The sequence below is a fragment of the Spinacia oleracea genome, chromosome 2 (genome assembly GCF_020520425.1).
Source record: "Spinacia oleracea cultivar Varoflay chromosome 2, BTI_SOV_V1, whole genome shotgun sequence".
In the NCBI taxonomy this organism is placed as follows: Eukaryota; Viridiplantae; Streptophyta; class Magnoliopsida; order Caryophyllales; family Amaranthaceae; genus Spinacia; species Spinacia oleracea.
In genome coordinates this window covers 88,606,343-88,617,666 of record NC_079488.1, presented here as the reverse complement: position 1 = coordinate 88,617,666, position 11,324 = coordinate 88,606,343, and positions in this window count along the sequence as shown.

Here is an 11,324-nt window from a genome sequence, read left to right as displayed (position 1 = left end):
CTTATTATTATTGCTCGTCAATTCTGTTCGGCCGGACTATTTTGATTTGAGTTTGATTAACCTTAGATTATGCGCCGAGAGGTATAAATATGATGTTTTTTGGTCTGTGGCTATTAGATAGGAATTATTTCTAGTACGTAGCGAGAGCCCGCTAGTTTTTCTATCCTAAGGAATTCATAAGATTCGAGAGATGCATGTTTTCCTAATTATGATTGTTCATTGATTGTTATTGTCCGTTGTCCAATCCCGCTCTGCATTTATGGTGAACCGTTGCCCTAGATTCCTTTAATATTGTTATTTTCCGATTTGATTATTTGCTTTAGTTTAATATACAAACCAATCCAACTCTTTGTTACCAGTAGTCTAGATTAGTTAATTAATAGTAGAAAGAACATTGTTTCCCTGTGGATACGATCCCTGCTTCCCTTACTATATTTTTAGTTGGTGAACGTTAGGTTTATCTTTGATAGGAGTGCGATTTAGCCTGTCAGAAGGATCTAAAGATGCGTAGAAACTCCCTCACTTTGTCATTGGGAGTAACCACAGATGTTTTCGAAATTAAAGCTGTAAAGTGTAATTGGGCCTGGCCAAGCCCAATCACGAGGTAAAACGTTTTTAAAGATTCTCATTTTCAGGGCTAGCTAAACGAGAAAACCCCCTTGTTTTTATAGGACGTAAAACGAAGGAAAATCCAACACATCGCTCTTTTTTGGAAAAACGAAAAAACCAATCCTTTAATTTTTGGAAAAAGGGAAAACCAATCCTTTAATTTTCGGAAAAAGGGAAAACCGATCCTTTAATTTTCGGAAAAAAGGGAATACCGATCCTTTGATTTTCGGAAAAAGGGAAAACCGATCCTTTGATTTTCGGAAAAAGGGAAAACCGATCCTTTGATTTTCGGAAAAAGGGAAAACCGATCCTTTGATTTTCGGAAAAAGGGAAAACCGATCCTTTGATTTTCGGAAAAAGGGAAAACCGATAAAAGTTATCGCTGCAGCGACTAAGGACCTGCGCTGTTAGTGACGCAGACCCCGCCCGCTGAAGGTGGGCGAGCCTGTCCGCTGAGGGTGGACCCCCCGTCCGATAGAAGTGGACGAATCCGTTTGATGTTTTTGAAAATAAGGACCTACGCGGTTTGTGACGTAGACCCCGCCGGCTGAAGATGGCGAGCCTGTCCGCTGAGGGTGGACCCCCCGTCCGATAGAAGTGGACGAATCTGTTTTGAAATTTTATTTTGTTTTTTTTTTGAAAATAAGGACCTACGTGGTTTGCGCCGTAGACCCCGCCGGCTGAAGATGGCGAGCCTATTTTAAATTTGAAGACTTTATTCTTCGAAAACTGAGGACCTGCGCGGCTAGTGACGCAGACCCCGCCCGCTGAGGGTGGGCGAGCCAATTTTGAATTTCTTATTTTGCCTATGTAGAAGGGCTTTTGTGATTACAACCTGTTGGTGGGCCGTAATATTTCCTGATTAGATGTGTCCTATAAGTGGGTCCACACTGTGTATATTTAACAATATATTTTTTGAGATATCCAAACATGATATGGTGCGCGGCGCAGTCTGGGAATGTGATTTTGATTGCGCGCTCTTTGTTGGAGTCCAATTTTCGCGAGCCCCCAAGTTTTGGGGCTCGTCGGTTGTTTTTCGCGTCTTGTAATCATGTTTGGGGTCACGCTCGTATGTGCGAGCGACCTCCTATAGTAGTGTGCTATTTTAGTGAAGCCGTGGAGTGCGACTTTAGCTTTCAGGCGACATCCGGTTTTGGCTTGGCCCGGATTATCCCTTTGACAGACAGACATTTTCTATTTGGAAAACCAATGACTTGACGACACATATTTTTGGTGTTTCGAAGAATGACCATGATATTTAACTTGCCTTTTTTGAAAAGTGTACATGAGCGTTTTCTGAGATGAGTCTAAGTTTCGACCAAGTTTCAATGTTATTATTATTTTTTGCTTATTTAGGAGCTAAAGGTGCTTTGGGCTTGATCTTACTTGTAATAGGGCCTCGTGTTTTAGCAACACGGTCTTAAGTCCTTTCCTATTCCGTGTTTTTGTGAAATCTGGGCCTTGGGCTGCATTTTTAGCGCCCAAGCTCAGGCGTTAAAAATTTCGGCGCCCAGAGGTGGGCGCTGAAAGTTCTTTCCTGGTAATATTTGATTTTCGGATTTCTAAACACGTTTCCGAATGGGATCAGGATGTTTATTGGGTGCGTTCAGCTATATATAGGGGCTAGGTACGTCCTTATTTTCCACCACTCTCAAATTCTTTCTCTCTTTTTTGCTGTGCTCTAATTATTTACTGCTTTTGCCATGTCGATCCCTACTTTCTCACTCCAACGGACTGTTAGGCGTTGGCTACGAGCCCTTACTCCCACAGAAAAAGCTTTGTTAAAAGAATACCACTTAGAGGCACTTTTAGGCTTACAACAAATTAATATTGATTATAATTTTCTGCATGCTGCCCTAAACTTTTGGGACTCCGATCATCATGTTTTTTCCTTTCGGGGCAATGAAATATGTCCTTTGCCTGATGAATTTGCTGCGATCCTTGGTTATCCTACCAATGCTACTCCTGTTACCCCTGGCACTATTGAAGAGGGTAAAACAACCATAAGGGCTTTCCTAGGGCTAGATAATAACATGTTTGATGAACTTGTTGTAGACGATAAGGTTAACTTGGCAAAACTCGTAAAACATCATTTTAGGCCTAGTAAGAATATGACCGAACAAAAATTGAACATTCGAGCCCTTGTATTTTGCTTGTTGAATCATTATTTGCTGTCGAATAATAATGGTGAGTTCGGTGACATAAGGCTGATCCCCTTGATTAGCTAGATGGAAAGTTGCTATTCTATTATGTCGTTGGTTGTTGTTGAGACTTTGCTGAGTGCGGATGAGCTGAAGAAGGATGCCCAATCCGAAATTTTTAAGGGAAGCCCCCTATTACTGCAGGTAATCTTTTTTTTTTTCCTGCGCACACATACGCCACTTTTATATATTTCTTTTTTTGCCTGGGGCTGAGTTTCAGCGCCCAGGGCTGGGCGCTGGAATATTCGGCGCCTGGTCCTGGGCGTTGAAACTGCGCCCCAGGAACCTTTTTCTTTCTTTTCATTCTTTTGATTCGATCGTACCTGTTTTTGCAGATTTGGCTTGCGGAACGGTTTAGACTTTTGGAAGCTCCTGCCGATCCTAAACATTATCGCCCTATAGCTTTGGGTAACCGAAAATACTTGCACCAAGGCCAGGACGAGGCCGAATGGACCTCCTTTTTTACTTATGGCATTTGTTCTATTAAGTGGGTGGTACCAAGGTGGGGTTTGACTACTATGACAGGGGGGTCTGATGTATCGGTTTATGTTTCTTTGTTGGGGCTATCTTGTCCCATTTATATTTTCCCTTACCGAGTCATGCGTCAATATGGTTTAAGGCAGACTATCCCCTTTTCTGATACGGTACCACCTAAGGTAGCGACCTTTGCACAAACACGGGTCTTAGCGTGGGCTAGGTATTATGATGGTCTCCCGCGTTGGGCTGTAGCTACAAATGGGTTTGTGGGTCTTTCTGAAAACTATAAGTTGTGGATGAGTTCCGATGACAAGGATGTGAGGACCGAGGCTCGTAATGGGGAGCCGGCTGAGCTTTTGATACCTCGTATTCGTGTTAAGTATGAGGGTCCTGATTCTGCCAGACCTCGTACCTATAGTTTTAAGACTGTGAAAGCTCGTCCTGGTCGAAAGCGAAAGGAAGTTCTTCCCCGTTCCAGTGTCAGGCCTAAAAAGATGCCTAACATGAAGGGGTCTGCTGTTGTTAAAAGAAATGCAAGCTATCGCGGAGATCGTCGCCGGAACAATGTATGGGTTAGGAAGGCTCAGCCGCCTGTAGAAACAGTGGCTAGTCTAGTTGATGATAGTAATCCTTCTCCCACCACTGTTTGTGCCCTTGAGGCTGAGCGGGCTATAACTGAGAATGTTTCTAAAGCTTTGGCATCTTTGGAAGTTAGTGTCCAGGAGCCAGTTCTTATGGAGATTGATATTGGGGCAGCGCAGAAGACTATGAGGGTGGATCCTGCCAACATTGCTCTCTTCAAGACTTTATTTGATGATCCGGAAGAACTAGAGTAGTGTAGTTCTTTGCTAGGGTGTAGGTGCCCTCTATTTATTTCATTTGTGTTTGTTTTTATTCCTAGCACTTTGTTTTCCTTCTTATTATATTTTAATAAAGGCGTATTTTTAGTTTCCATTCAATTTTGTTTATATGTCTAACACTTTTTTACACAAAGAATATAATTTTTTTATTATTATTTGGACCGAATCCTTGGTAAGGGTTGCCTACGTATCTTGTCAGAATCAGGTCGCGCGTAGTTCTTAGCTTTAGAATAAGTTCTAGTATGCCGGATTTCGGTAGATATGTCCTGAAGTAGAAACATATTACTTAATCGGTCAAGTGAGTGAAGTATTTGCCATTATTTTCATCTGCCGTTTTCCATAGGTTGCGTAAAATTCGACCAATTTGTTGGTAAACCTATTTGGATACGTACTGTACCCCCCAAGTGTTCGTTATTTTTCCGTTGTGTGCGGATAAAATGACGAGCACTTTTCGAAAAAAGGAAAACTTTTGGCAGGCTGAGAGTTTCAACGCCCAGGCTGGGGCGTCAGAAATTTTGGCGCCCAGCCCTGGGCGCTGAAAATAACTTGGGCGGTCAATTTTGACGTTTTTGCTTCACATGTTCTTGCGTTTATTTCTATTTCGTTTTTTGTGCCTTGATATTTTGCTTCGTAGTTAAAGTTCATTTTGAGGCTATTTTGGAGGCTTTTTTTACTTTTAGCGTGAAACGCATTTTTGTCCAGATTAATTTTTTCTATTGGTGACTCAAAACAGTTTTGAAAATGGAGTTAGGGTGCGGAACTTATGAAGATCTTTGTGGAGGGTATGATGGAATCTATGTGAAACAGCTGTCGGTGGATTCTATGTTTTATGAATTTATTTTTTTGGTAACATTTGCATTTGTTTTAAATTTTTGGTTTCTTTTTGATTTTGGGTTGCATGGATTGGCTCTCATGATGACATTGGTTGGCTTTTTAGGTTTTGAGGATGGGATAGTGTGGTTTATTTTGTGGGTTTCGGGAACTGGTTCACATGGCATTATTTCAAAACCGAGTGGGCTTTGTTTGTTGGGCCTATAGTGGGCGGCTTTTTTATTTTTTTTTATTTTGCAAGTACATTTGGTGTTTATTTAGTGTTAGAATAAAATTTTTAGGAGAAATATTACGCCTTTATTGATTTGCAAAGTAAGGAAAACACACTGAAATAAAACTGACCCATATTCTAAAGGGCCTTAGGACCATCTAAAGTCTCTATTATTTTTTTCTATCAATCTAAAGAACTACTAATGGTGCTCTATATGGCTCAAGCCTGGGGTTTAATCTCATAAAACTTCGGTCCTTCACCGGTACTCATCTTGAATCCTATTCCTTTTGCGTTGACCCACTGATATGTCTTCACCCATCCGTTCCCGACCTCTTCTAGTGTTGATGCAGGAGAGATTAACCGGGTTGGACCGAAACCTTCATCTTGTAAAGCTAGGGTAGTCATCACAGTCTCATTCTCCATAGGCCTCGATTCGTTAAACAATGTCCATAGAGCCTGGTTGTCCAATATTTCAGCTGTTTTGGTCTTGGTGAGGTGGGGAGCCTCATCCAAGGTGTGGCAGTCATGGAAAATTTCAAATCCGGGTTTTAGCAAGCCATCCTGAACGAAGGGTTCAGGGAAATCACAGCATGGGTGTTCTTCTCCTTCCCGAACAAACATCCCGTTAAGGGTCCTTTGATATGGGGGAAGGAGGGTGGTTTGTTTGGCTTTGTTAAGGCGTAGCCTAGATAGGCGGTCAGCAATATCTTCCTCCGTTGGTTCATAACCTAAGCCAAAGGGAGTAGATTTGTCGGGAAAAGGATGGAATGTGCATTCCTTCTTCCTTATGCCCAATGGGGTTCCTGGGAAATAACCTTGAGCCAACATCATTCTAGGGATGACTCGGGATGCATGCGGGTCTAGGAATGCTGGATCATAATCTTCGATGAACTGGATTGCTTCTTCCATTTGAAACCCATAAAGGTCATCTGCAGTTTCGGCCGTTCCAACCATAGTACAACTGACGTCGAGAGGAGGGGCGCGGATTTCTAGTATTACCCCGTTATGGTTAAGTTTAACCATTTGGTGCAAGGTTGAAGCCACACCTCCTAAGTCATGGAGCCAAGGTCGCCCCAAGAGGAGGTTGAAAGTGGGCTTGATGTCGATTATTTGAAACTCCGTGGTGCGTGCCACAAGCCCAGTTTGTATGGTAAGGTTGATTTTTCCCAACACAGGCCTTCGGGAGTTATCATAAGCTCGTACCCCTTGTGAGGAGGTTTGGAAGTCATCGCTTCCTAGCCCCAAGCAATGGGCGGTTCGCAATGGGCAGACATTAACCGCCGAACCATTATCTACGAGCGCTAGGGGGATGTTTTGTCCTTTGCATCCAACCACTAAGTAAAGGGCTTTATTGTGAGCACCCCCCTCTTTGGGTAAGTCTTTATCAGTGAAAACTATGGCCTTTTCTCCGGCATCTCTCGTGATATGGCTAACCAATGAGTCAGGTGTGATATCTGTGGGTACTGAGATGAGGTCAAGTGAGCGAATAAGCTTTTCGCGTGAAAACTATGGCCTTTTCTCCGGCATCTCTCGTGATATGGCTAACCAATGAGTCAGGTGTGATATCTGTGGGTACTGAGATGAGGTCAAGTGAGCGAATAAGCTTTTCGCGATGTTCCTTTGAAGTACACATAAGATCCCAGATGGTAATCTCAGCCTTGGTTCTTTTCAGTTGTTTCAGGAGAGGATTTTCAATGACTTCCGCGACGGTGGCGTGCCGCCCGTTCTCAGGAGTTTGCCTAACCGGGATGTTGTCCATAGGAGGTGGGTGAATATCCGGTTGGTATATCCTTCCGGATCGGGTGAGGTTGTCGACCTCGGGCTCCTGAGGGGTGGTGTCAATGAGAGCATACCCGGGCCAAGTTTCAGTGAAGAGGTCCTGGGCCGAGACTTGAGATAGGTAAATATCTTCAGCATCATCGTTCCACACACCGCACACTTCCCTCTCGATTCGATCCATAGGTACCACAGCGAGTGGTGCACCTTGAGGTGTAATATACACCGTGGGGTCGAAATTCTCTGGTTGGTCGAGAGAGATGTGACAAGAGCCGAGTGGGCTCTTGTTGTTGTTGGGTTTGCCAACGTTAGGGAGAGGTATTACTTCATCCTCTATCATGTCCTGGATCGTATGTTTTAGATTCCAGCAGTTTTCAGTGTCATGCCCATTTCCTTGATGGAATTTGCAGTAAGTACCTTCGACCCAATATTTGTTTTTGACAGGAGGGTCACGGGTGGGGCCTATAGGTCTCAACTTTCCTTGATTGGTTAGTCTTTCAAAGGCTTGTACCAAAGTTGACCCGAGTGGGGCAAACTTTCGGTCTCGGACCCATCTTACAGGGTATCTTCGGGCGGGAGCCTCTTCTACAGCATGGACTTCTTGGGCTTGGGGTGTGTTACCCCGATTATAGGTGTTGGTCTTATATGCAGGTTTGCTCTGTATGGTTTTGGCGAGGTCGTCCTCGATTTTTATTCCCACATCATAAACCCTTTTGAAAGTGTCGAGTCCCAGGTACCTAAGGTGTTGTCTGTAAGCCGGGTCCAAGTTGTCAATGAATTTTTGGACCAATTCTGTTTCGGGAGGCCTATTGATTAGCTGGGCCGCCTGGTCCCTCCATCTAGCAAAGTAGGTTGTGAAACCCTCATTTTTCTTTTGGAAGAGAACTTCCAGCTCGCGCATGGTGACTTGGAAATCCATGTTCGACGAGTATTTCTTGATGAAGACATTGACAAATTCTTCCCAAGTGGGGAAGAGCTTAGGGTCCTGATGATAGTACCATTTGAGCGGCACAGGTTCCAAGGATAAAGGAAAGGCAGGTAGGTACATGGACTTGTCCACGCCTTTCAAGTTCATGGTATTCACAAAGCTCAGTAGATGATCACGGGGGTTGTCCGTGGCCTTGAACTTTGGTAAGTCAGATGAACTGGACTTTTTTGGTAATTTGCCAGAAAAAGGTTCAGGCTCGAGGGAGAAGTATTTGCTCCCCATGGTTTGCTGTAGGACCATTTTTTCAATCCTCTTCTCGTTTTCGAGGTCATTTTTTGCTTGCGCAGCCGCTAAGGCTTCGTTTTCCATTTTCAGTTGGCCCATGAGTTGGGTCATTTGGACCATCTGGTCTCGCAAATCTTCGATGGACATGTTTGGAGGTGCGAATCGAGGTTGGGGAAGCGGAGATCCTTGAAATGAGGGACGACGGACGGAGCTTGGAGTTACTAAACCTGATGTTGGTGATGTATCTTCGAGACGCACTAGCCGTTGATTCCCTGATCGGCACCAAGTGGCAGGACCGGTCCTAGGCATAAGATAAGCTAAAGTTTAGGTTCCCAAAGTTTCAAGCATTACTTAGTCTAGACTTCGACTCTCTAAATTGGTTTTTCACTTTTTCGCTCTTTCTTCTGTCGGTACACTTTTTGGGGTTTTTTTTTATTTTGGTCATTCTTTGGATTTTCGAAACACTTGTCTGTGTGACATTCACAGTTGTTAGCATGTTCGGTTTTGGTGCCGAGCATTGCCGTCGTAGGCGGCCTAACGACGACACAAAGAGTTATTAATTTTTCGCGAGTCGCCTTTTGAAATCGAGTGCTTTTCTTACGCCCTCGTAGCAATTCTTTTGATGAGCATTTTTTGTGCTACGTACTTTCTTTTTGCTTGGGCACCGAGGCTGCTGCGCCTGACCAGAGAGTCAAGCAGCAACTTCAGCGCCCAGCAGTGGGCGTGAGAAATTTTGGCGCCCAGCCAGGGGCGTTGAAAATGCTTCCCTGGCTGGTTCTCGTTTTCTGTTTTCTGTTTATGCGACTTCGATTTGCGTGCTTGCCTAATAACGTCATTTACGCGTAACAACGTTTGTGGGATTCGTTACAGGCCATCCCGAGCGTCGCTTATTTTGTGGCGATCATTCGGGTTTGCGGAACACGTGTTTCGGTATAACTCTTTGGCAAATTAGTCTATGAATGTTTGGGCAATTTTTAAGGTCATTGGTTTTCTAGGATAGTTTGTCACACACAATCACATATTTCGCTACACATAACTACATTACAAACATGGATTTGAAAATTAAATATGCCACGTAGTTTATGATAGGCTTCTATGGGTAGTATTTGCGCCTGGCTTGGTACCGCTTCTATCGTAGATCCAACACATGCCCCGGTCGAGGTAGTGTCTTCAACAGACGAATTTCGCTCAAGAGGCCAACTCGCAAGTGCAAGCCAAGGGGGCAGGCAGGCGAGAGGGACCTAATGGGCGAGGGATTGGGTTCGGGATAGGTGTACTACCTGCACAAGTACTGAGTGGGAAACATGCGCGGCGTATGCACCCCCCTATTGGCGAAAAAAAGGTATCCTTAGTCCCAACTCCCGAGGGAGCAGAGATTCGTTATGATGTTCTGCCCGTTCACATTAATATGCTGATTTTCAGGTCGTCCCAACTTGATGGGGAAATAAACGCGGGGTAGGATCGTTTCACCCTTCGGCTATTTTGATTACCTACAAGCACGAGTATTTCCTTCACTGTCCCCAGCGGAGTCGCCACTGTGAGGGGGTCGAAAAAGCGCAAGGCTAATGCGTGACCTTGTCCCTCGTGGGTGTGACGATTATTTTTATTCAATCAAGTGTAATTGGATTTCCTGTGAGTATACACCCAATTGAATAGTAATATAGGAGTCGCCATTCAGTTTTTAACGACAATGAGAAAAACTGACAAAACCCGGTTATCGTGACATAAAGGGAGTGCAATTATGTTTGACCACGACGGCCGTAGGTTCCCTTGTGATCCCTGGTGTGGGGATCTCTCAATATACACCCGCAAGGTAGAGATTGAGGGTTCGGGGGACTGTAACTACCGAGAGGAGTAATTCGCTCGTCGATAACTCCAGAGGCAGGATATCCTTACTAGCTCACCATAAATAATTGAAGGGACATGCGTTAACTATTAAACTAATCTGAGTTGATTTTAGCAATATGCAACATATAATACTAATTCGATCGTGATTATCTGATTTAAATAACATTAAGGGACCTAGCATGATAATCCGATTTCCCAAAAATATTATATTTGTTAGGCGTGATAGAACAATCATATTAGGTTAGTTTAACAGTTCATAAAAAGGGCGAGGAAAGCAGTTAAATCATCGAAAAGGGACACATCACGACGCACCCTTGAGAGGTGCGTCACGGTTCTCAGAAAACTAACCACTTTGACTTTGCTATTTCTCCTTTTTATTTAACGAATCTCGATTATGGGACAGGATACGTTCTGTTCGATTTATGGATCGATTGCGACAGAACGCGTGAACAGTTTTGCAGCGAGAGGCTTAGGCTAAGGGGTTTAGAGTCAATACTCAGAATATATTATGTGTTGTTGTGTATCGTTTCACGTCGAAACTAGGGGCCTATTTATAGGGAAGAGTTCGTGGAAAGATAGAATTGCAGAGTTCTAATCCACAAAGAATTAGGAAAAGAGACGTACCCAGGTATTTTCAGCGCCTAGGCCTGGGCGCCGAAGATTTCGGCGCCCAGAGCCAGGCGTTGAAAATAGGGTATGGGCAGTTTTGTTTAGTCAGATTCGGATTCCTAAAATCCGTAGAGTTTGAGATTAATTCGAGTCTTTTAGCGCGTATCAATTTTGTGACGGAATGCGTCTGGGCCCGTTACGAACTCTAGGCTCGTTAGGATTTTAATTAATACGTAACTCTTATTTCCGAATCCTATTAGGAATAGGATTCTCGCAGTTTTCTATCTCATTTAGGATTTATGTTGGAATGCAACACCTAATTCTGACAGGTTTCTATCTTTTATGATTTGCCACTTTTAGAAGCTACCTTTTACGGCAGCTACTATTTTTAGCAGGTTTCCATAAATAGCAGGTTTCGGGTGAAATGAAATGGGGAATCGAGATTCGTTTATTTTGTAGGAGATGCGTTGTCAAGTGGAGTTTTTATGCTTTCATCATCGAACCTTTCCCTTTCGGGAATGGGGACAAAAATAGGTGTTTACAGGTTGATATATATATTTTTTTTAAATGTCACTTGGATGATAATTCTTTCTCATTATTAATAGGAGGTTAGTGGTTCAAATCTTGTTGGAAACTTGTTAAAAGTGAATTTATAATTAAAATTCAGCTATAAACACATTGTCACGTAT